Source organism: Alligator mississippiensis, chromosome 1 (assembly GCF_030867095.1).
Source record: "Alligator mississippiensis isolate rAllMis1 chromosome 1, rAllMis1, whole genome shotgun sequence".
In the NCBI taxonomy this organism is placed as follows: domain Eukaryota; kingdom Metazoa; phylum Chordata; order Crocodylia; family Alligatoridae; genus Alligator; species Alligator mississippiensis.
Window position 1 is genome coordinate 468,959,486 of NC_081824.1, and position 25,466 is coordinate 468,984,951.

Below are 25,466 nucleotides of genomic sequence, written 5' to 3' on the forward strand. Positions count from 1 at the left end.
AGGATACGCATATTTTTCAGGGAAACCATATCAGCACTCAGCTGAAGCCGCTGGGGTCATTTCCCTTTGTGTTTCAAATTGGACTCCCACATGGTTGAAAGGAGACTGTAGCTCATACCCCTCCGATGCGAGGTACAGGTATAATTCAGGCTCTGATCTATGTACGGCTGTCACCTAAGGAGATGCTCACTGAAAGTCAGTCAAGCACTGATTTCCTCTGCGTCCGTGTGCCAGAACCCACGGCCCGACAGGCATCAGGTTGAACCAATTCAGCGAGATGCCATCTGAAAGCTGCTCCCCAGCACAGTTTCAAGAGAGGTGTAGCTTAAATCAAAACCAGCATAAGACAGCTGAATTCACCATTCAAAGAGATGCCAGGCATACCAGCATTAACCCACGGTGACCTCGCGAAACCCTGTGTAGTTAGCTTATCTTGCTGACATTAGTGCAACTGCATTCAGGATCTGGTACTCGTGGGGCTTCATCACTGCACATAAAGCTGTAATTGGAAGCTGCAAACACAGAGTGCACGTGCAACCCGTGATCTATTGTGCGTGCTATGGGGATCTCTCTAGCGTCTCAAGCCACACGGGATGCGGGTCTACTATAGCTACCAAGCTACAATAATTCCTTGTGTTCAATCCCGGGGGATGAGCTTAGCTCACAGTCACTGTACACACCATGCCTGGTCCAAACCTTTCCACTTCCTAGACTCAGGACTTCTCTGCAAGGCCTCTCCCATCTCAGCCCCCCTGCCACATTTAGGTTTCCTTATACACAAGCTGAAGCTCCCCAAATTCGCCAGCTAGCAGGGAGCAACAGCATTCATTGCACATAATTTATGCAGGGCTCTAAAGGCCGTTAGGCAGGGTGCCACGCTTACATTTAGCACGCTTGAATTAGGAGCCCTAAATTTATATACGGGATTATGAAACCTCCAGTCTCGTTACAAAATCAATGGTCCAGAAAGGAGATATGACAGGTCTGTTGAGAGCTGTGTAAATAATTATTTTTTGCAGTTTGGTGACTGATTTGAAAAAAAAAGAAAGCCATGTGAACCATAGTTCAGGGCAATCTATCATGAAAGCGGGCGGGTTTTCTTCCTAAAGGGGAAAAAAAAAGAACCCTGTTCGGGAGCAGCCCAAAATGTTTCCTTCAACCCCAAATGAAATGCTTTATTTCCTTTCAAGGTATTCCATTATTTTTACCCTATGTTTCAAGCCAGGCTAATTTTTAAGAGAAAGCAAAACAGCTGGAAGAGAAAAAGTCAAAACGTTTCATTTTGAAAATGTTTGACACAAAAATGTTCCAGCTGTTCCAAAAATGACAAGTTTCATTTTCAAAACGTCAGAGCGATGCTTAGAGACGACTTCCCACTTTTTGATTAAGCCGTTCACTAAATTCACAATTGCTTCTGATCTCCTGGAACCGCCCCCCTTTTTTTAGTTTTCCAATTCAGCCCCCAACTGCTCCAAGCTCTTCTTCCCTTCCTTATCACAGCAAGAAGAAAGGGTTCAAGGGAATTAAAAAGTGGGAAAGGTACAACTGAAGATAACGTGGGATTAAACGGTGGACCTCAACGCCACATAAGGCCATCAAATCCAAGCGCTTAACGAGATTTAAAAAAGGTTTGGACATTGAGCTGGCTCTTAGGGATAATCACAAAACCAATAGGATAGCTCAGGTGAGGAAGGTAACCAGGTTTTGGCCCTAAAGCTGTTCTACTTGCTCTACCAGTACAATTGCATTAGGATGCTGTGGAAGCAGGGCTTGCACGGGACCACCAACTATTACAGCCTCAATTAATGTTGAAGATGACTAATCAATGGGAATCATTTTGCACCACTGATAAAGAGCACACGCTGACTCTCAGCAAATGAATGGAAATCCACACCCTGGAACGCAGCTTCCAGCAAGGTCGCATCGCTGCTTTTGGCAATAGAAACAGCACAGATGCCTTTTAAGAGTCAATTGCTTGGATCACAAGTTTGGATGGAGGATTCATAATGAAGTACAGAGCGTTTCACCTGCAGGGTGCTGATGGGATTCGAGGCCCATCGGCACAGAGCCACGACCCGGTGTCAGTTCAGTGGTTTGGGTGAAACGAGTAACTTCTCCAGCACGCCCGTTTAAACTCCAGCCCTTTGGTACCTCTGCTTTTCTCACCAGTCTCCCAAAATTAAATGGACTGATTTGTTCTGAACTAGATGAAATGTTTTCGGTCTTCGAATCTGATGAGTTCAGCACCTGAATCAAAAACCCAATTATTTGCAAGCCTGGGTCCTATGCAGAAGCAACATGCCGTGTTATTTTCTCACGGGGAGGTCAGAAGTTTGGAGTCCTGTTGTGTGACAATCCTCCGATGTTTCAAGCATAGCACACCATAGCAAATGCAGCTCTCTGACTCTGGATCTGCAATTACACCGTACGTACTTCAGCTCTTTTTGATTAAAAGGCCAATGCCGACCAAAGCGGTGCAGCAATTGTCCTGTCAGCATGAGTGAGATTTGCCAGCACTATCCCAAGAATGATCCTGTCTCCTCTCCTACACGCAGCATCTGGCGTGCTACGATATCAGATTTCCTCGAGGGCAACGACAGCATTATTCTCTGTAGGCTGTGCATAGTAACATACTGTAATGTCCCTCAGATGTTGGGAATGGGAATGATGCTGGGCCTGAGATCATTTCCCCCCCACCCAAACATTAAGATTCAAGGCACACACATGCACGCACACACAGATGCACACGCACACACACACAAATGCCTGCATGCATGCAAGTGCATACACACAAGCACACACATTTAGTATAATTGGGACTATATATAGCCAGTTAGATCTCTTGAACGCCTTCACGAGACATTTGGATGTCTATCTTGCTGGGATCCTATGACCCCTGCTGACTTCCTACCCTTTGGGCAGGGGGCTGGACTCGATGATCTTCCAAGGTCCCTTCCAGCCCTAATGTCTATGAAATCTGTGTGCAAATATGGCGAATCAATCTGATGTATTAATAGGTGCCAGAGAAACCTCGCTCAAACAATGGAACAAGCACCGAGGGATGAAAAAACAACAAGAGCATTGGATATGTCTGGCTAAATCCCAGCAAGGACTGCACCAGTGCATGGGAAGGAGCAAGCGACTCGAGCTCCTATAGCCGTCCAAGAGGCAGGATCTATTACAGCGTCAATTCATGTTGAAGGTGACTAATCAGTGGGAATCAGTTTGCACCACTGATAAAGAAGGCTGTGAGGAAGACCTCTGTCTACGCACCACATCTTCAATTGGGTAGGTTTTATCCAATTTGCCAAGATCACACATGGCCAATCATCACACTAAGAGCAGATAAAGCAGGGACTTGTGGGCACTGGTGGTGCCTGGGACCACAGGAGCACCTCTTATTTGCAGACCCTCAGCAATGGGGCAGACACCATTGACTCCCCACAGCCCCATACTATCATATCCAGACCACTTCCACCTGCTGCCTCTTCCTCAACCCCTGTCCTCAACCAGCCACTGGGAAAAATAATGGTCCAAACTAGAGAAAGGAGCCCCATCAGCGTCAGCTGCATACGGAGGGCATTACTGTCCATGCCTCACCGTCTCCCCAGGATGCATCTCAAATGAGAGGGCACATAACCCTGGGAAACCCTCCGTGAGATCCAGGAGTGAGCCATAAGGGGAAGGGTTTCCAGGTTGTAGCTGTATTGATCTAGAGGAAAAGGCAATCAGGACTCGTAGTAGAGATGATATCTTTTATTAGAGCAACAAGATTTTTGCAAAATAAAAATTTAATTGCAAGCTTTCAGGCACAAACACCCTTCATTAGGAGACAAGATTGTAAAAGTTCTCCTGGGTAGAAATGCAAGTTCATATTTCATACCATTTCACAGAGGAGTCAATAGATGGAAAGCTCCTTTGGGCAGGCGGTTCATAGCTGGTATGAAGCCTCTCACCTCCTGTGAGGATCTGTGATGATGCAGGTTACCTTGAAACAAAGGCAGGAGCAGGATCTCAGGTTTCAGGTGGTCACTGCTTCCAGCTTGGGAAAATATGAAGATTTCAAGGTAATTTGCATCATCATACCTGTTTTGAGGTAATCTGCATCATCACAAATCCTCACAGGAGGCGAGAGGCTCCACACCGGCTATGAACTGCCCACCCAGAGGAGTTTTCCATCTGTTAACTCCTCTGTGAAATCCTGTGAAATATGAACTTTAATTTCTACCCAGAACTTTCCAAGCTTTTCTCCAATGCCCGATAAAGGGTGCTTGTGCCCGCAAGCTTGCAATTAAAGACTTTTTTGGCAAAAATCTTGTTGGTCTAATAAAAGATATCTCTACTATGAGTCCTGAATGCCATAAGGGGAAGGGGCATTTAAGACTAGCCAGGAGGAATAAAGGCATTAGCAGCAGGCTGAAGAGAATGAGAGGCCTGCTCGTCAGCTAGCATAAATCACGAAGCTCTGCCTATGAAATACTGGTATACTTTGCCCTTGACATTTTGCAGCGGAGGGAAGAGTTAAACCTACGTGTTACAAGTGAGCTGTTTTTGAAATGGTCCCGTTCCCTGACAATAAATATGCATTTACTGAATGTCCAAGAGCCCCATGTCCTCATTACCTACATCCTGGCTTTGCTCCGTATACAAAATCCTGTTGAAGTCGATGATCATGCTGTATTGACCGGCGGGTGTAAGGACCTCATGGGTCATCTAGTCCAACCCCCCAGACACGGGACTTGCATCTATGGGAAGCCCTGGCTTTGTGAGGCACATATGCTCCTCCGGTCCTGTTACAATATAGACCCCTACCCTCATTGTGACCTGCAGTGACTGCCACCAGTTGAGCTCCTAATCACCTCCATCGCCCTCCAGGCAGCATTACAGTGACAGCGAATACTTGTCACTGTTAATCGACTCAAAACCCAAGTCTGAAGTCCAACTCCAAAGCCCCGAGATGAAGACGCCTGTAAAATTTCCTCATAGAAATGCAGCCTGAAAGTCCTGGCCACTCTTGGGAAAACAACTCGTGTACATTCACCCAGGGACAACTAAAAAACACCAGCACTATGCCTGACCAAGGGTGTTTGCACCCCAAAGCTTGCAAAGAACGATTTGTCCAACTATTTAGTTGGCCGAATAAAAGATATCGCATTTACCCAAAGAGCCTTGTCCGCCAGGGAAGACTAAGGCACCCAGCACCTGTGTCACTGAATAGGAGACGGTGCAAGCTCTCTGTTCCCCACCTTTCCAACGTGGGCTGAAGGGTCTCCTGGGCTGAGCCGGTGCATGTGCAGGGGTCTTCTCCCAGATGCACAGAGAGCTGATAGTCCTCCAGTGCTCTCCAAGGTTAAACAAAGGACACGACCAGTCACGGGGATGCTCTCGCAGGTGGAAAGCTTCATTATTGACACTTCGGTGCAGCAGGGTTAGAGCCAGGAAAGCACATGTTGACACACCTTGGTATTTAAACAGGAACATGTCGTTTCCTGTAAACACTTCTCGGGCTGGACCTACCCCCTGGAAGACATGCCATGCAGCCCTATATCGCTCTCACCAGGAGGAGACGGCCACACAGCACACAAAGCAATGCACTCTACGGGCCTCATTTCAATAAGGTCTCAGAGGCTTGATTTGGGGAGAAGGTTTCACACAATTAGGGAGCAGGAAAAGAACTTCCCGTGACAGGAGTTTTCTCACCATCAAACTGTAATTTCTACTTGTGTTTTCTTTTAAAGTGCAAATAATATCATGACGACGGGTTTTTGAACCCGAAAGCTTGCTTAATAACTATTCTCCAACCATTTGGGTTGGTTTAATAAAAGATATCAAATTCACCCAAGGAATCTTGTCTAATAATATCACATGCAATTCATTCAAACACCTATTCCCTGCCCTCTGGTGACTGTGGATTTACCTTCTCTCTGTCTGAAGCATTTCCATCACACCCATTACCATACATCTTTCTGAGCCAGATCTGTGCACTCTGAACTCTGCCTTTCCCCACGACTAGTTCCACCAACTTTGCTGGGATTGTTTGCGGATTAAGAAAGTTTGCCACTTCAGCAAAGATGTAAGAAATTGGGTCTTAAGTGCCTGCAAATTAATATTAAAACCAGCATTGCCCAATTGAGTGCAGGACTCAAGCACGTATGTATATGTGCTGAAGTGAGTTGCTGAATCAGTACACGTTACTGCAGCTAAAAGTCTGGATTTAAATCTGGAGCGGAAATCTGGTAGAGCTGGCTGAGTCCATGCGGGCTGGGGAACACAGAGACGTTCGGGAGCAAGCTGTAAATTCAGTGTTGATAACATCAGGGATCTGCTGGAGACTGCCCCTGAGATGATCTACGCACAGATCCAGAGTAGAAGGGGACAAATTGGATGCAACATTTTCCTGCAAGCATGAAATAACCTTACAAATGGGGGGTCCCGTAGTGGAGTGTTTCAGCCTTGGTAAAAGCAAAGGTGTGACATGATCCTGACACATTATCACCTCCTGTTATCTGAACCCTGGTGCCAACCCAGCATTGGGGTTCAGGTGCAGCAATGAAGTTTGGATAGCTTTAGCGCTGCTGCATTGAGCCATTAACGTGAGGCTGGACACCAGCAGGCCCAGAGTAGCTGGTCTGCTGCAGATCACGGAGGCAAGACGGTGGTGGGTTCAATGCCCTGAAGCATGCATACCATTGCCGGCAGCATGGAGCCGGTGCTGGGACTCTGGAGCCTGGTGCAGATGTTTGCAGCCTGCCTACCACCTGATGCAGCTGCCCAGAGCCTGGGCCAGCTGTGGCAGGCAGCTGGGAGGCTGCAAACATCTGCACCAGGCTCTGAAGCACTGACCAGGCTCCAGGGTGGTGGTGGGTGCATGCACGCCTCCAGGCAGATGACGGCAGAGGGGCCTGCAGCAATGCAACCCTGGCCCCTGTCCTGCTGCCCACCCAGAGGTGCACGTGTAGCCACCATCACCGCCAGGAAACCCAGCCAAGGGCTCCAGACCCCAGTGCCGCTGTTTGCAGCCTCTTGGCCATAGTCAGCCCAGGATCCGGGCAGCCTCCCAGCTACCAGAGCCCATTCTGGATGTGGCATACTGAGCAAAATGGTCTAGATTATTATTGTATTCATGAGAGTCATCTCCCATCTCACTCCTCTCCATGTGCTATGTAGGACGAGTGTGGAAGGGACAAACCTGGCTGAGGCAAGAACAGAACACCTTCTGACATGGAAAAGACATCTCTGCTTCCCCATTTCATGCTATTGGGCATTTTTTCCCCCAGTTTCCTTTGGACACCATTCCTCCTTCCCCTGTATTTCTAGCACGGTTCAGAATGGGCACAGCTGTTGAATCTCCATTCTTCCGTGTGCATTGGCATCACTGATCATGTCAATACAGGTGTGGGATTAGAGCTTGAATAGCTTGCAAAGGAGGGTACAGGAAGATCAGCACATTTAACAGAATCTGTTGATCCACCAGGCTACTTATAATGCACTCATCACCACAGCAGTGCTATATGATTATGTCTGCAATATCACTTAATGCGAAGTAGGGTGACCATATTACTTTTAAGGAAATCCGGGACACTGACCCCCTCCTCTCCTTCCCTCCCTCTCTCCCCATCCCAAGTCGGTGGTGCTGCTGCAGGTGCAGGCAGAGGCAGGTGGACAGGCACTGCCCGCCTGCCTGGTGCACCATGCCACCCCACCCCTGGTGCACCATGGCACCCCACACCCCTGCCGGACTGTGCCCTGTGCCCCTGAGAGTCCAGGACCTCACTTTTAATTCTCACCAACTGGCCTGGACTAGCCTACAAAATCCAGGACTGTCCCAGCCAAACCGGGACGTATGGTCATGCTACTTCATACAGATATTGGACTTAGCAAAATGAATGGAAGATCATTCTCAGAAACCAAATTATTGGTTATTTGTAGTCTGGATGTCAGTTAACACAAGGCTACTGTAGGGGTGCAGGCATTACCCTAAGACCCATGTGCCTGACCGGGTGGCTTTCTGGCTCAAGACAATGATAAGGCAGAATTACCACTGGTGTTTCACAGCCAGAGAGCTGGAGATCAGGGACTTACATCTCCTTTCACACCCCTGCAGGAGGCATCAAAATACAGGGACTTGAGGCATGAAGCAGACTCCCCAGGCAGCAAGTTGAATGGTGCTTTGCAGCCCCTCGAGAGCATGAAGGTAGGAGGTAACACTCTGTTGTGGCCTTGTGTTCAGAAGCAGCTTTTAGCACCAGGTGCTAGGAGAGGGGACAGGCTGCTCCTTTTGGGAAGACCTGGGCTCAGTGCAAGAGGAATACTTGGCATCTTCCCCCTTGGATATAACTGCTCCGCTACCCCAGACCACACCCTGCAAAGAGCAGGGCTGGGATCTATCTTGAGGCCACTCCATGATCCACAGCCATCAGCTCTGCTCATTAAAAAAGCCTAATGAAGAACATTTTTGAATTTCCCTTAAACTCAACTCTGCACCGGACAAGACGCAAAGGTGAAAAACTGGCACAGCGCCTGATTCTCCTCTTGCTAACACAGGTGGGATGCTAGTGACTTCTGAGACTTCACCATAGCGGGACGTGGTTTGCCTGTGATGCTTTGCAAGTGTAACTGGGGGCTTTTCCAACATGCTGAAATCAATGGAAAAACTCCCATTGATTTTAATGGGGGGGGGGGGGGGGGGGGGCTAGATTATGTCCTTAATTTGTTATTGGCAAGAGGAGGCATTCATGCTGAGGGTAGCTGATGTCTGACTGGATCGATCCACTTAATATTGTATAACCTCGGCAACGACCAATGAACACTGTAATTCAAGTCCTTCCCTTGGGCAGAGCTTCAGCCATTTCAGCATTTTCAGGTCCTAATTAACACCAAGGGTTGATAAGTAATGTGCTGTTCACGAAAGCTGGCTTTGGTGGATAGGATATAGTCCAGAGAGCACAGAATAAGCCTTCAGTACATGTTGCTAAATGACTAGCACATTTACTCAGACACATCCGTAAAACACAAAACCTCAACGATCTTCACATTTAGCAAGAAGGCTGACGAGGACTCTTCCATAAATTACTAACAGTGTCTATAGATAACATTTTTAGTGGTGCCCAAGTGGCTTAGGAACCTACAGCCGGGTTTTCATGGCTTAACTGAATCAGTGCAACTTCATATCTGTATTTATACTAATGCAATTGGGAGGTAAATCTTTGCCTTTGAATGGATCATCACTCTAAAGACGCAGATAACCCAGAGGTATTTAGAAACCTAACTCCTTTTAAAATCAGCAGGAATTAGTCACCTAAATTCCTTAAAATATCTGGCCTATGATGAGCCAGGTGCTTTTGAGAATTTTCACTTAGGTTCAATAGTTAGATTTCTATATATTTTATATATACACGTAAGTAATTCATTCCCTATATCATGTCTATACCTCAGATGCTTGGAATGATAGGAGGTTTTCAGAAATGGAAAACATCATTTAAACCAGTGCTTGATGCCATGTACTTCATCAATCCATAAAGCATGTCGGTGTTTTAATAAGGCAGAATCCTCCAAGCGCTGCTTCTGTGGGAGCAGATGCTGTTCTCATCAAGAATAATTCCACTAATGTCAATGAAATGACACTTGAGATGGATCTGAACTGTATCCTTAATCAAAACTGATGCAAAGACTGGAAAGCTCATTCATTCTGCAGTTCTTCGGCTATCAAAGTCCTGCATACAAATACCATGCTAGCTTAAACTTCAACAATGTGCTCAATGCAGCCGTTGGCCAAAACGTGCTGGATAATTAGTGCTGTTTACAATGTTATTGTGACCTTCTTTGTGGTTTCCCACGGACTCATGTAGCCATCTCTGTGGAAACTCCTATCACGTGCCAACTGCTTAGAGCCACCAAAATCATCCGCTGGTGTTACAGGATGCCACACCCAGCAAAAATACTGTATTTTATAGACTACAGCTCTGCAACTGAATAAGCCACCTTTCCACTGTGTCCTAAGAACGTATCGCAAATAGTGAAATCAGGCAGAAAGGCATGCAATAGATAACACGTGCATCTCAATTAAGACTCCACCATGCATGCATTATGACAGCACCCAGGATATGAATAATGTAATGCAGAACGTGTAAGCAGCCAAGATTAACCTAGAACAGCTCTGAATCAATGGCTGTCACTGGTGTATATGTGTGTGAGTTTTACAAGGCAATGTATAGTGAGATTAAGGACATTTTTAGCAAGCAAAATGTACCAAGTAGTTGCTGGCTTTGACACAGTAGGCCAAATTCTACCGTCCATTACTCCCATGCTATGGACACACTGAAGTGCTCTTGCACCGTGTTAACGAGACTGGGAATAGTGACTCAGTAATAGAGATGGACCTGCACCAAAATCCTAGGCACAGGCCCTGCTGAACTGCGTGGGTTGGAGGGTGAGACAGGACCTGAGCCAGAATCCCGAAGACACTGGTAATACAGTTTCTCTCAGTGCAGGGTGCGAAGTCTGGGTTCAGATCTGACTTGCTCAACTCTTTTGACAGCAGAGTGGCTGGCTGATAAGTTAGGTGCATTTCTGTGAGATCCTGAGCCCTTTCCCATCCAGACTGTGAGACCGGTAAGTAGGAAGGTTTGGGAGAAAACGCAGAGGCGTCACTGGTAGAGTTTGCACCCTGGGCAGCAGAGGCATATCTGCCCAGGGAATGGGGGCAAGGGAGCTCCAGGCTCCGGCTGCATGGAGCAGAGAGGAGGCATGACACTGAAGCAAAGAGAAGTGTCACCCTCAACAGCCGGGATAATGCTCGCGTGACCTCACAGCTTTATATGCCAAGTGACAATGCAAAGCCCTCAATTCGGCAGCGGCTACAGGGCGAAGGAGGGGATAGCCTGGTTGCGAGTGGTGAGACCTCCCTTTGCAGCAGCATCCTGCCCCGGTCCACCCCTCACAGCCAGAGCCTCAAGTCCTCCCTGTACCCCTGCCCTCCACTTTATGGAGCACCTGAGGCTTGTGCCCCGGTCACCCGCCCTTAGTTATACTGGTGAAGAAATGTAAGAAGGTGGATTATATAAACGTGGGCTGTTGTACCGCATTTTAAGCCATGTCAGCATGAAGGCAGGCTAAAGGTGGTGCTAAAGGCACCTTGGAGATGAACTGGTTCAGAGAAGTGTGCGCTTTGGTCTGCATTCATAGCACCTAATGCAATGGGGTGTTGCCTATGAAAGTTCATGCCTTTCTGCACCAGGCTGTCTTCAAGGTGCCACCTTGACCTACCTTCTGCTGGGGCAAGTGTGCAGACAATATGGTGGAGGGTGCTTTAAGAGTGCAATGGAAAGCAGATGTTTTGGAGGACAGAGCAGAAAAAAAAGGGATCGCCCTCGTCAATGAATAGGGACAGTCGGCAGGTGTGTAACAATGGCAGAAACTCTCATGCTGAGTCTGCATGGTTCCCTGAGAAGCCACAAAACCCTACAGAGAAACTGCGAGTCCTCCAGGTTGCATGGGTGTAATGGAGGGCAGAATTAGGCCCGCTGAGTGTGTATCACAGGTAACACGGGGGGTAATACTCGGCCCACTCCTTTTGCAGCCGACTCTTCTTTCTTTTGTAGTTATTCAGGCCTGCGGAAGGCACAAGAGGTTTGAATCAATGGCAGAGAAAGACACAAAACTCCCCCGCCCCCGGCCCTGAGCTTTCAAAAATGTAAACATCGTTTGTGCATCGATAATGACTTTTATAGGGAACCTGGGCCCCAAATGACTGGATGGCCCCATGGCACCAGATCAGCAAGCGCCAGGGCCATCAACGGTGCCTCAGGGGAGTCTAGGGCAGAGGCAACTCAAGACACAGCAGCAGATGGCTGCCCGGTAAGACATCTCCCTAATTAGGTAAAACAAGGCATAATAAAAATGGATGAAGCAATTACTGGTCATAGCTGGTACCAATGCCGCAGACGCTGTCTGCATGAGCCTGCCATCAGAAAAACAACAGAAAAGGAAATGCTGAAAGGTGTTGCTTGGTAGATGATGTGAAGCCAGGCTTCAGAAGAATGTTATTTTATAATTAACGTGCTGTTCGGAGGCTCTCTTCAAAAGACTGCAAGGAATAAAAGCCTTTACGCTGAGTGGCGAACAAAACGGGCGGTGCTGTTGTGCACCAAAGGAGTTTAATGCAGGGTGCTTTATGCCTTCCACGAAAGGTTTCGTTCTGCAACATCTGATTTCCAGGACAGCTGTGCCAATGTGGGTGCGCGAGTGTTGTGGGGCAACACTGCAAGGGACCCCGGTGAGACTGAGGTGTTGTACAAACAATCTTCGTGCTGAAGAGCTTACAATCAAAGTCTAAAATCAAAGACAAAGGATTGATGTCTCTATACTACAGGGCAAGTGGGAGAGAGGGATGAAGGGACAGCCCAGAGATGTCACAGGATACCCAAGTGAGAGCCGGGAACTGGTCCTAGATCTGAGTGTCTATCTACCAACTAAACCACAAAAAACATCCTTCACTTTGTGCTCGCCGCTTGTTGGACAAGGAAGCAAATTCAGAAACGGTGCATGAGTGTTTTTCCAGATAAAAAGCAGCGCGGTGTACTGAGAGCGTCTGTACGCTGCTCCTTCAAGATGAATGGAAACAACACCCAAGACCTAAAGCAAGGTCTCGGTGACAGCACACGGTGTGCGTCTCCTTCATACCCAGTCGCGGAGAGTGCAACGCAAAACGGCCTTCTGTCTCTGTAAACTGGGGAGTTAGAAATGTTGAAGTGCAGGAGCCGGGACACAAAGACACAACAGTTACAGAGGCTCAGGCTCTGTCGTTTAGGAGCCTTGCTTCCATTTTCAAAAGTGCCTTGGGCCACATCTATAACACCTCCCTCGCTCCTCCAAAGAAGCAAGACTACCTGCTTGCTTTTGCCTACACGTCCACACCAAACAATCTGACAGTGTGGGCAGCCCAGATGTTTTCTGCGTGTCTTCCCTAGTGCTGGACTCTGCCTCTAGCTGTGCCATCAGGCATCCAAACGCTCGTGACAACCTGGACCTTGGGCCCTTAGGCCCAGACACTGAAAAGGCATTTAGATATCTGACTCCCTTGGAAATCCTTACAGTCTAAACCTCCACAAACCATGCAAATATCCTTTCCCTGAATGCCCACAGTTAATCTAGGTAACTGGGTGTTTCTTGCATCACCTGCCAGCATTTCACGCTCTATACCAGGGCTATTAAATTACCTGGCGCTGCAGACTGGATGAGTGATGTAGGGCTGGTCCATGGACCAGACTGGGCCAATAGGTCCATGGACTCAGAAGACCCACCCCCCATGCAGGATCCAGTGCCAACTCTGGCCACAGGATGTGTGCTGCAAATGGTGCACATCTTGGAGCAGCCAAGGTGGGCACGATGTGTGGCACAGATCCCGGAGTGACTGCACCGCGCTACAAATTGCAGCTGGACTGCAATGCACATCCAGGATCCACGCTGCTCACGGTGCCCCCAGTTGCTGGTCCAGGACTGCGCTGCCTCTTGCAGCCAGCCTAGGACCTACGCTGCACATAATGCCCGCAGTGCTAGCTGCAGAGGACAAGAAATGCGACCAAGAGATTCAGTGGGCAGTAACTGCACGTGCACAATACCAGAGGTTCAGGAGGTGGCAACTTGTCCTAAGAATCAGGGATGAGCTAATGCCCTCCCTGACTGTTGTTCAAGGCCCTGCACTGAAGATGGGGGTGGCCTTCTGTCTTTAAAAGTGACCGGTCACCTTGGGTGCTCAACTTGAGACACTTCAAAGGGGCCCGAGTTACAGACATAGCTGTAACCTGGGCACCCACAAATGGAGGCACCCAAGGGCATGGACTGACAACACGTTTGCACTTGCAAAAATCAGATGACACAAACCTCTATGCCAGGGCAACTTCAAACCGGCTGGAGCAGGCACCATGCGTGCCTTGGATAGGTGCCGTGCACGGTGCAGCTCCTGGAGCGGCTACACCGAGCACTGCGTGTGGTGTGTACCCATGAGGCCAGTCCGAGCGAGTTCAGACCCAGGAGCAGTACGAGGGACTGGATAATAGGGATCTGACCCGCAGGCCGTATGCTTGGAGCCCCTGCTCTGTACTGTTCATTGGCTTCGTGAAATCCTGGCTGTGCTCGTAGTGTCACTGAGTTTATAATCAATGTAAAATACCTTGGAGAGAAAATCTGGGGGGAAAAGAAAGTGCCCAGTGGTGTAACAAGGGGTGGGCAGGCAGGGTACCAGCCCTAACCACAGACTCAGAAGGGGTACCAGCGGCTACAGCTGCCATTATGTCTGCCCATGATACAAAACCTGCTCATTATGCAGCACTGAAAGCACTAGTCCTATAACTTATCTGCCAAGCAATTTCCCCAAGTGGGCTTTTTTTCTTTTTTTTATTGCCTGTGTAAATACCACACGGGTTTACAACCTCTCTGCGTTGCCAGCGTCCGCTGGGCAAACCCTGCGCGTTTGAAAACAAGATTGGTAAATACTTCTTGCTTTGGAGCAGCTCCAAGTGGAATCGGGAAAATAAAACCCGCCTGGCACAAATGTATTAAGCAGGTACTTAATTGCACAAGCGGAGCGGGGAGGACGGCACCAGGCCCGTCTCCCAGGCAAAGCACACGTGTTTTAAACGGATTCCTAAATTGATAGTTATTGCGACTGACGGAGCAGAATGGCTCGGAGAAAAGAAACACGCCTCCCTCTGCTATAAATTATTCATGTTTCCTAACATTTCATGAAATGTTTATATTTTGCGGGGCGGGAGAGAAAAGAAAATTACGTCTTGTGTTGGGAAAAAAAGGAAGGAAGTGATATTAAAGCCGGCAGAGAAATCCAGAGATCGGTGGGTGGTGAAAGTCCTTAAATCATCCTGCTGGGTCTTCTCGACACATCCCAACTCTAAGTGAAAGCAGGGGAGAGAGACTGCTTTGCTGAGTGGAAATCCTTTCCCTCGGCTGCAGAGGAGCAAACCCATCCTCCACCCAAGCCAGTGGGAGCCTTTCCATTGATTTCAATAGGATCTGCATTTGGGATCTGTTTTCCTCTTCACTAGCACAAGATTCACTCCAGAGGCAGCAGTTGTGTAAGGGGCAGCACAGGGCTAGGAGGACCCAAGAGGCTTTGCTAATGCAATACCCCCTGGCATCTTCCCGGCGGGTTCCCAGGCACCCACCGGCCCCGAGGGTGGGGGTTTTCCTTATTTGCACCCGGCAGCAGTCTCCGCGGTGCGTTCGGGGGGAGGCTTTTCTGCACCGAGCGCCCGCAGGCAGTGCCTGTGCAAGCAAAGCTCCATTGTGTGCTTTCAGAGCCTGTTCACAGGGATTTCAAGCAACATATTGTATCAGAGCTTATGCGACACTCACCAGTCCCTGGTTGGATTTCTGCGCATGCCTCAGCTAACAGAAAGGGCTGGGCCGAACGGGTGGAGAGCCCCAAATGTCATCTGCAGGCTTCTGCTGCTAGCTGCAGAGGACAAGAAATGCAGCCGAGAGACTCAGCACATGCACAATACCGGAGGACCAGGAGGTGCCAACTTGCCCTAAAAACCAGGGATGAGCTAATGCCCTCCCTGACTGCTGTTCAGGGCCCTGCACCGGAGGTGGGGGTGGCTTTCTGCCTTTAAAAGTGACCTTGGGTGCTCAACTTGAGATGCCTCAAAGAGGTCCGAGTTACAGACGTAGCGGTAACCTGCGCACCCGCAAATGGAGGCACCCAAGGCTGACAACACGTTTGCATTGGCAAAAATCAGATGACACAAACGCCAAAGCCAAGATAACTTCACCCAAGCTGATGGAGAACTGCCCTTGAAAGAAACAAAGGTAAAATCCCACTGGTGGGAGTTACACCAGTTTAGGTGTCGTCTGTCCCGGCCTATCCGGGGATAACCGTTTGCTAAAGGCCTGCTTCCCTGCCGCCTAACAGCAAGGTCAGAACTAGCTGCCTGCAAACACCGAACACATCTGTCCACTCCTAATCCTACGTGGTAGACAAAACCAGCCCCGTCCAACCTTTTGGCCTGGTGGGACAGATCAGGTTTAGCGAGGTCCTTGGATCGGCCCTGCCAGGGTCGGTCAGTAGCATGGGGCTGGTCCATGGACCAAATTAGCCTCTTGCACCAGGATTGGGTCCTATGCTGCCTCTGCTTGACCCTGCATGCCAGGATTAGGCCCATACCACCCACAAGCCAGGATTGAGCACGAGACCATTCATGCCATTCATGCCCTTAAGTGACCTATTCCTTCTGAAAACGTTGGCCGCGGTTTGGTGGATAAGGGAATGGGCGACGTCGCACAGACCAAGGGGCATTAGGCACGCCGCCTCGGACAAATTCACCAGAGCTACGGTATGTGCCTGACTGTCAATCACTCCGACAGCCTCAGCGCTCTTGGACTACAGGAGAGCACGTGCGTGTCACGTGGGAGCAGAGCATAATGATTACGATCGGTGAAAGGCACGAAGATGATATGAATCTAAAGCGATCTCACATCCACCACGGCACTTCTTATTAAAGCTGTAATTGCTTGCTCCAATCCTGTGCCCCAGGGAACGTGAAGGGAAGCAAGCGCCGCCAAGGTCACTGCAGGCAGAAAAATCAATGGCGGGAAAGGCAATGTTTTCCATTTCAAAGGGAAGGGCTGTGCGGCGGCAAGAGACCATGGTGCGAGTTGCACCTTCCAGGTGATGCACAGTCTCTTTTGGATCCAGGAAGCCACCTGAGCCCAGGCTTACCTTAAAGCACACGAGCAGTCTCTGATTTGGGTTGTTTTTTATGTTTACTGTAAAGCAGCTGCTTATGTGTTGTGCTCAGCTATGGTCTTTAAAAGAGAGGATTTCAACCAGGATTTGCCATGGTTCCCCTGGTTTACCTATGGCAAGTCAGGGTGCTAGGTCTGTGTTGTGTCAGGGTTAATAGTATCGTATGTAGAGTTTAGCTTAGGGATTGTATGGGATGGTTTGGACTGGGATGATCCTACCTCCGGCCAGGGATTGGACTAGATGACCTGTGGAGGTCCCTTCCAGCCCCACTTCTCTCTAGTTCAATGAAAGTGCATGGTGGGTTTTAGCTCAAGGAGTCAAACGCTGACATTAGAAACTTCATGATCAAATGGCAAATAAAGCACAGATTTGTATTGGGTTGAATAAAGACCCATTGGACCAAATTATTAAGGGAAGTAATGGGCTCCAAATCCCTTGGCCTCCTCGAACGCAGAGTGCATGCCTCCTCGGGAGACACGCTTTGGTTAAGCACAAGTTACTGGACTCAATACAGCAGCCAGGGGATGAAAAGCCGGGCTCTACAGGAGGGCAAACCAGATGGTCTCATGGTCCCTTCAGACCCAGACCTTAAGAAGTCAGGACTGGAGAGCCCTCAACAGAAGCAGGGTTATAATGTCAGACCCTTCAGGGATCCTGTAGGGAGATCACACCGTATACCGCGCAGAAGGCTGTAAGGATGACAAGGAGAGCTGGCCTCCTCTCCTCAGACGATGTGTCTTTGCAGAAGCATGTGTGAATGCAAGATGCTAAGCGCCTAGTGGATCTTGGGCAGCAGCAACCGCGCTCACTTGAGGCTGGATCCGCGGCTCTGAGTGGACGATGCTCTTTGCATCAGGCTTTGCATTGAATTTTTGGGATGTAGTTTGGAAGCTAAGACCTGCTCTATAGGTTGGCAGCAGTCATTGCCTAGCCATAAGCATCTTGATAACCACTGGACTTAAAGCCTTGCAAAACACAGTACCAAGGCCTTTCTTTTGTGCTCTCCTGCTTGTGACTGTATTTATTTATTCATGAAGGGGCGTTCCTGCCTCGAGCAGGAGGCTGGACTAGACGTCCTCCTTTGACTCTTCTATGATTCGACTTCACCGTAAGAATATAAGAACAGCCATTTACAGTCAGACCGTCAGACCGTCAGTCCGTCTCGCCCAGTCTCTTGTGTAATGGGGTGGGTGCTGAAAGGGAGAGTGAACTGGATATGACCAGGGGGTCCCCCTGTTCCTCTCCCACTTGCAGCCTCCAGAACTTAAGGTGTGGGAAGCTCTGATTAAGAGCCTGTATCCCTGACTCCTGTGCTCATTAGCTACTGGTGCCCCTTTCCTCCCAAAATGTGTCCACTCCCTTTTAAAATTTTTTTTTGGGATGATCACAGTCACCTTGTCTCCCTACCAAGAACACATCACCAAACTGAGACTGATCTTGACTGCCCGCATGATCCCCAGGGTCAATGGGGCAGCTCCTGTATAGACAAGAAATGGGTCAGCACATGCCAGGTGCTGAGATGAGCATGCCGGAAATAAAAGTTCCTAGTTCAGATCCTCCTTAGCAGTGAAAGCCACAGCTGTGGCCTCAGTTAATTGAAAACCAGGCTCCAAAGGGACATGAGGTGTCTGGCTACACATTGTGGGCTTTTAATAAAATAAGCTTCCTTCCAGAACCTACAGTCAGGGCAATGCGGCTTATAGCTCCACCTGTGCTAGCACAATACTGCTGCGTTTAACCTCTGGTATAAGCTCAGCAGCCCATGAGGGCAGCCCACATTTCTGCCATCTGCTCCTGCTGCACATTCATGTACAGGGCAAATGATCCCTCCAGCACGCTGGCCCCAAATAATTAACCATGGAAGGTGCTTGCTGATGCTTTCTCCCACACATGCTTTCCCCTTGATGAGATCCCAGCCATAGCTTCCTTTCGATGGGAAAGTGGATTTGCTGCTGCTAAAGCTGGTCGTTACAGAGACGATCATCTACTCTGAATTCCCATGCGATACAGTAAATATAGAGTTAAGTGACTTGCCCAAGGTCACATGGATCAGTGGCAAAGACCCAACTCTGATCCCAGGTTTCATAATTCTCAGTCCTGTCCTTAAATTACAAGACCTTCCTCTCTCACCAGGGTGGAAATGAGGCACCCGTGACTGGCATGTAACACGGTCTCTGAGCTCAGGGACTTTCCTTCCTACCAGAAGACCTGGCTCCAGCCAAGATGAGGGAGACCAGAGTACGTGTGGCCACGGTGCCCAGTGGGATCTTATTGCTGTGCTGTGTCATGGAGACATAAAATCATTTTGTTGTTACATGCCACGACCCCGTGCCTCACCCAGCACAGAGGTGGTTCTGCCCGCTCCCCGAATTCAAACCCTGGGAGTCGGCACTCACAATGCCACAAGGGGGGCTTAGAAATCATAGGACTTTTTGGGGGGGAAAAGAATATATTTGAGAGTTCTTTCCCTTGCATCCTGGCTTTCAAGCATTACCATTGCATTTTCTGTACCAGCAGGAGGGCTAGAAACCTGCTTCTGCTCCAAGGGAAAGGAGAGGTCTTCTCATCCTCACTTGACTCCAAGAGGTGAGCATTTAGGAGAAACACCAGCCGCCAGGAGAGTTGGCAGCAGTGCATGCACCACTCTTCACAGAGTTTTATGAAACAAGAGATGCCTTAGCCTAGCCCTTTTTCACAAGTGTGCCACAAATTAAGCACCGTGGCCTCTCCAAGTGCCATCCTAATCCCCTTCACCTGCCTCATCTGCTGCTCTACTTTCTGCTCCAAGCCTTTTGCTCCATGCCCTCTCCCCAGTCTCCCCCATGCTGCATTCGGAGGCTGCCCATAGCATGCATGGCAGACGGGCCACCCCTGTCTCAGTGAAACCGCGCTGTTGGACTCAGGGCAGGAGAAGCCAGTAAAACTTTACAACCAATGTTATAAAAGAGGCCAGACTGGATGCACCTAACCATCCCCTCTCACCTTAAAACCTAGGAAGCGCCTTGAGATGTTGCAACCCCTCCTTTGGGTGCTTGGAGCATGAAGGGGCATCGCCTCCCCACTTTGAGCCTCATTTCCCTCGTCTAGTAAATAAAAGCCCCATAAGCAAGGGCCTGTGTGGGGATGGAAAGCGCTGCAGCGTTGCAAGAGCCCAGAGAAGACCCTTCTGGGCACTGGGTCACAGGACAGCCATCGGCTCCAGAGACAACTCTGCTCTTTCACAACCCTGCCGTGTGCAAGGATATTGCTGCTGGCACAAGGGGCTGAGCCTGGCACGCACTCCTTGTCACCGGCTGTTGGCTGGACCGTCCGGCTGTCTGTGGCCGCCGGCCGGGCAGCTGGCTGGGGTGGTTTTTAACACGGGCTCTCTGCAGTCCCACCCTGCAGCAGCCTGGCGCACCATGCTCAGGGACCACGTGGTTTTCCATTCCTTCCCTTCCACGGCTGCATCTCCCCCCCTGGCCGCCTGCCAACCAACCCTCTCCAAAACCTCCAGCCAGTTACTATAGATACCTGCCAACTCCATGACAGGCTCCATTTATTCATGTGACGGGCAGCCAGCCCAGCTTGCTGTGCCGTCTCCGCATGATGCGCTCGCCAGCCTCTTGCAAACGCTGCCAGGCTCCAGCTATTTAAAAGGGCTGCTTCCTGCAGGCAACCCAGGCAGGACCTCACCTTGTGCAAGTATCAGTTGATAGGGATTTCACCCTATCCATCACTGGTGCTTCAGTCTCCTCATCCACACCTTTCAGATACCCATCTCCTCTCTTTTCTAAGCTTCCTGGCACCCGCTGACTTATCGGTCCAGGAAGGAAACTGAGGGGACCCTTGGAGACCCCGAGCCTGGGGTCACCCAGCTCAGCTCACCTAGCTCCCTTGTGCTATGCACCCCGTGCTACTATTTACACAGGATCCTTAATGTCACAGGTCAGATGTTTCCCTGATATCAGTTTGGCACTAGTGTAATTCTCCTGGCAGAGGCAGAGCCGATTTAAGCCAGCGGGGAGAGGAAAATCAGGCACCCGGGACCCAAGCCGGATCTCCCACCCAGACAAATGAGACCGCCGGGGCTGCACAGTCATAGCAGGCGTGAACAGAGTGATTTACAGCACTGTACTGGAACAAAGCCCATGTGGCTTCCCCTTTCCTGAGCTGCCACAAATATATCACGGGCCCCAGCTACTGGCCTCGGACCTGCCCGGGTGTGATCATGCTGGGCTGGCCATGTTTTCAGTCCACCCCCCCGTTTCCCATGTGCACTTCAGTATCCTACTGCTGTGTCTGTAAGCAGATGCAAGATGAAATGCAAAGCAGAAGGGAAATCTAGTTAAGCACAGGCTTCTGGGCTTAATATCCTCACTATGCAGCTGCCACGTATAGGCTAAAGAGGGATCCAGGGAGATTTCAGTATTGCCTGGGAGCTATGCACAGGGATGTGGGGAAAGCAGCTTTGCAGAGAAAATCTGAGAGCTCTTTCCCCCATCCAGGGAAATCCTCCTGAAATGGGACATCATGTATATGAGAATGGCCCACGTTGAACTTTTGGGCATAAAATGCCCTTCCTCAGGTCTCCCCAGTTGAGTGACCCATGAGACAGGCATTTTGTGCCTGAAAGTTTGTCTAACATCACTTCCAGCTGTACAGCTGGTCCAATAATGTCACCAAATTGCTTCTAGTGTAGTCCCTGGTTCACCTTGGCTAGAACAGTACTCCAGCACTAGAGCAAGCCATGGCATTTGTGACAACAGAACGGGCTTTTCTGAGATACCGCTGGCAAACCAGGAAAAAATCCTGAGATTTCACGTAGGCAGGCAAGGTTCTTTGGGCAGATGTGATATCTTTTATTAGACCAACTAAGTAGATGAAAAAACATGCTTTGCAAGCTTTCATGTGCATTCACCCTTATCACATCTACCTATGTCCTTAGACCAACACGGCTACAACCAAATTCCCAGCAACATGTGAGATTTTACATTGCATGCACAAAAACTAGGCTAAACCAATTTGAATGAGTCTTACACAGGCTTACGTGCATCTGTTACAGGTCTGACTATACTGCAAGGAAGCACAGAGGCCACAGCTGGGTGGGGTAAGGAGTATATGGGAGGATAGGGCCCCCAGTGCTTGGATCCTTCAAACACGCCATTGCCTTTGTAGGCTGTCCTGTGAAGGATCTGCGGAGAGCCATTTCCTGAGGAGATTTCAGTTTGGGAGCCCGAATACACAACTTCCATAGATTTCATAGACATTAGGGCTGGAAGGGACCTCAGAAGATCATCAAGTCCATCTCCCCGCCCCAAGGGCAGAAAATCACCTAGGGTCAAAGGATGCCAGCAACTCATTGATACCGCTGTCATTTACATCGGTTTTGTACGCTGGTGTAAATTGCACCTAGACCTGGAGCAGACAGACAGCAGAGTCTCCCGGGCTATGTGACACCATAGGCACTATTACTGCACTTCACCCGTAGGGTGGCAGTGGAGCCAGTAACAGATTGCATTGAACAAAAGGCAGGTTAACTAAAGACATGCCACACCTACATGGGGAGATTTCTCCTGGTATTTTTTCCCTGGGGTAACTCTAGTAAGACACACCAGTAGAGAGCTATATGTTGTTTTTTAAGCCAGTGTAGAGGTGGTTTACAACTGTTTCACGTGGCCAGCTCCTTAGGCAACCACTGACCCCATCCTTCCTCTACCAGGCATGGATTTTCTGCCAGGCATCCCTGCTCAACAGCACCTGCTCAGCTGTGACATCCTTCCTGAAGAAGCCTGCCAGATATTGGTCACCCCTGCTGATCTGTCTGTTTGGAAGTGCACTGAAAAATAATTTGCAACCCACTTCCCAGCTAATTCATTCTCATGCTCTCTTCTCCCCCGCCCCCGCCCCAACGTAAGACCGCTGCAGACTCTGCAGCTTTGTTAATGGGAAGGTATCAGAAAGCATTGGACAGCAAGGCAGAAAGCATTAACGAACTCCCTGAATAATTAATTGCACCAGACTATCCCTCATATTCCACTGTGCTCTATTAACCAGTATGACTGGGGTTCGTGTAATGGGATTCACAGCCGGCCCTTTCTCCATGGGAGCAGGCCCAGTGCCTTACTGCTGCTTCCACACAGAGGCTCAGAAATGAATTCTCTCCTGATGAAAGCTTTCTTCTTGTGCCATTAACTGAAAATAGAAATACATCAGGAGGACAGACCAGACAGAGCTGCTATTCTCAAATAATCTCACCCCCTGCTATCCTCCTAATGCACAGGTGCAAGAACCAGGTTGTCCTGAATGAACTTGCTAGCCCCTCACAGCTCCTTGGGACACATAGCCAAGGCAAGGCACCCTGGACCAGCTCTTTAGCAGTACTCAATTGCAGCTGCTCCATCGATTTGCACAGCCGATTGGCGAGAGCCACATTTCTGCTTCCCTCTGCAGCAGCGTGGCAGGATGCCTTCCCCTGCAATAAGGACAGCTCCTGAATTTCTCCACGCTCTCCCCCAAAGGGCCTGTGTTGGAACAAAAATGCTCTGCGTCCTCCGTGCCTTCTAGTTCCCCCTTCTGCCATAGAAAAGTGAAAGTGTAAAAATAAATAAATAAATAAATAAATATATAAATCAGTGCTCAGCTTGCATCTCAAATGCACGGGAAAGGGAAGCAGCACAGAGCTGTATCTGCAGACCATCAGTGACCTTGCAAACAGACTCCCTGGCCAGGCTCCCACAACACACCTGCAAGAAGGCAGGCTGGGGGAAACAATGTGCCTGGCTTAGCTTCCATGGATGCTCCTGCAATGCTATGCAGGTGCAGTATCACTGCAGTCAACAGGAGCTGTCGCCGCATGTGTGGCTGGTGAGATCCAGGCGTGTTGATGCAGAGCACAGAGGGGAGGCAAAACAGGCTGGCGCGCTATCCTGATGGAGATGTAGTAACAGATGCTGGAAAGGATTGGCAGATTCTTACTTTCGCTGTCTCTCTCAGATGTTATTTTTAGAGTTAAAGAGGGAAAGGCAAAGCCCTGTGTGAAGCAATGCAAAGCACTAAGCCGACAAGGAATTACACCGCCTTCGGAGGCGATGAGCTGGGAGGCAAGTCTCATGCAACGCTGCAGCAACCTGCCCCTTTTCTAATACAAGAACGGCTCAAAGGGCTGAGCAAAAGCTTGAAAGCCAGGAACTCTGATACCAGCTCCATTTACAGCAGGGGCGGGCAATTATTTCAGGTGGAGGGCCATTTAACAAGTTTTGCTGAGCTGTTGAGGGCTGCATGGGTAGCCCCACATCTTGATAGTTGCCCCACCCCCGATCACCATCTTGGGACTGGAAGTCCCACCCCTATCCCCTGACCTTTGCCACTAGAAGTCCCTCCCCTTGCCCCCCAAAAATACTCCGGGGGGTTGCCATTTTAGAACCAGGGAAAAAAAAAACAAATCTCACACTAAAAGTCAATCACCTGCTGTAACGTATTTTAATTTTATTACAAAAAGTATCTTTGTCATGATTTGTGTTTGCATTGTGTAAATAGAGGTGATTGCATAATAACTCAATATATTCTTAGTCTTGTATATTGTGCTGGGGTGCAGTTGGGGCTGTGCGTGTATGGTAGGGTGTGGAGGTATATGGGGGTTTGCGAGGGGGTGTGGCTGCGTGTGGGGGGGCATATGGTATGTTGGGAGGTTGTGTATATGTGGGGGGTTGTAGCATTTTTGGGGTATGAAGGGGGAGGGTTTGGGGTGTGAGGACCCTCCCCCACACTCCCCCCATGGTGCAGCAGCAGCAGGCAGGGCTACTCAGGGTGCGATTGCTCGGTGCAGGTGCTGGATGCAGCTCTGCCCAGAGGTGCACATCGGCAAGGGGTGCAGCCTCTGCTGGGATGTCGCTGTCGCCGGCGCTCCACTCCACACATGTACAGCCTCCGCGCTCGCACGGCGCGGAAGGGAAGCCCCACCCTGTTTTTCCTGCCCCCCAGGGGAAGACATCTGGGGCTTTCCTCCTGTGCTGCACAGACCTGGCGGAGAAGGCAGCCGGCTCCAGCACGTGGTGCTTTCCTCCTGTGCCACGTGAGTGCAGGGATGCACATGCGTGGTGGAGAGCAATGGCGATAGTAACAGCTCGGCAGAGGCTGCGCCCCTTGCCAATATGTAGCACTGGCCAGAGCTTCATCCCACCAGGCACCAGTGCCCTGAGCACCCCCACCTGCTGCTGATGCCACTGCCTGCCAGGGCTACACGCCATGCAGGGAATGTGTGGGGGATTGCCCCCACACCCTCCACCCTCCCTCATACCCACATGCTGCCCAGCTAAGCTCTGTGCTGCCACCACCCCCCTGGACATGGGCCCACCCCTGTCACCACTGCTTCCCTACCTGGAGCAACTGGGAGGTAAGAGAAGCTGAGCTGGTCCCCGTGGGCTGCAGCAACTGCAGCAGCAACCCTGCCTGAAAGCTGCCTGCTGGCCAGGCCCTTCTGCTCACGAGGGTAGGAGTGGGGTGCAACAGGGTATATTTGGGAGGGGGTGCACATGTGGGCACTTCAGTCCCACCCTCATGGGTGGAATTGTATCCCAGCAGGTAAAATTTGTTGGTGAGTGGGGTACAATTTGTTGGCGGGCACCGTGGGCTGGGTACAATTTGTTGGCGGGCACCGTGGGCTGGATGAAAGTGCCTGGTGGGCTGGATTCGACCTGTGTGCTGTATTTTGCCCACCCCTGAT

General features: G+C 49.8%; 1 protein-coding gene across 1 annotated transcript in view; it reads right to left on the reverse strand.

The window, feature by feature from the left end:
* The window catches only part of MAP6 (microtubule associated protein 6), a 56,853-nt gene that overhangs the window by 13,733 nt on the left and 17,654 nt on the right, over positions 1-25,466 (reverse strand). The gene's annotated exons all lie outside the window — the stretch shown is intronic.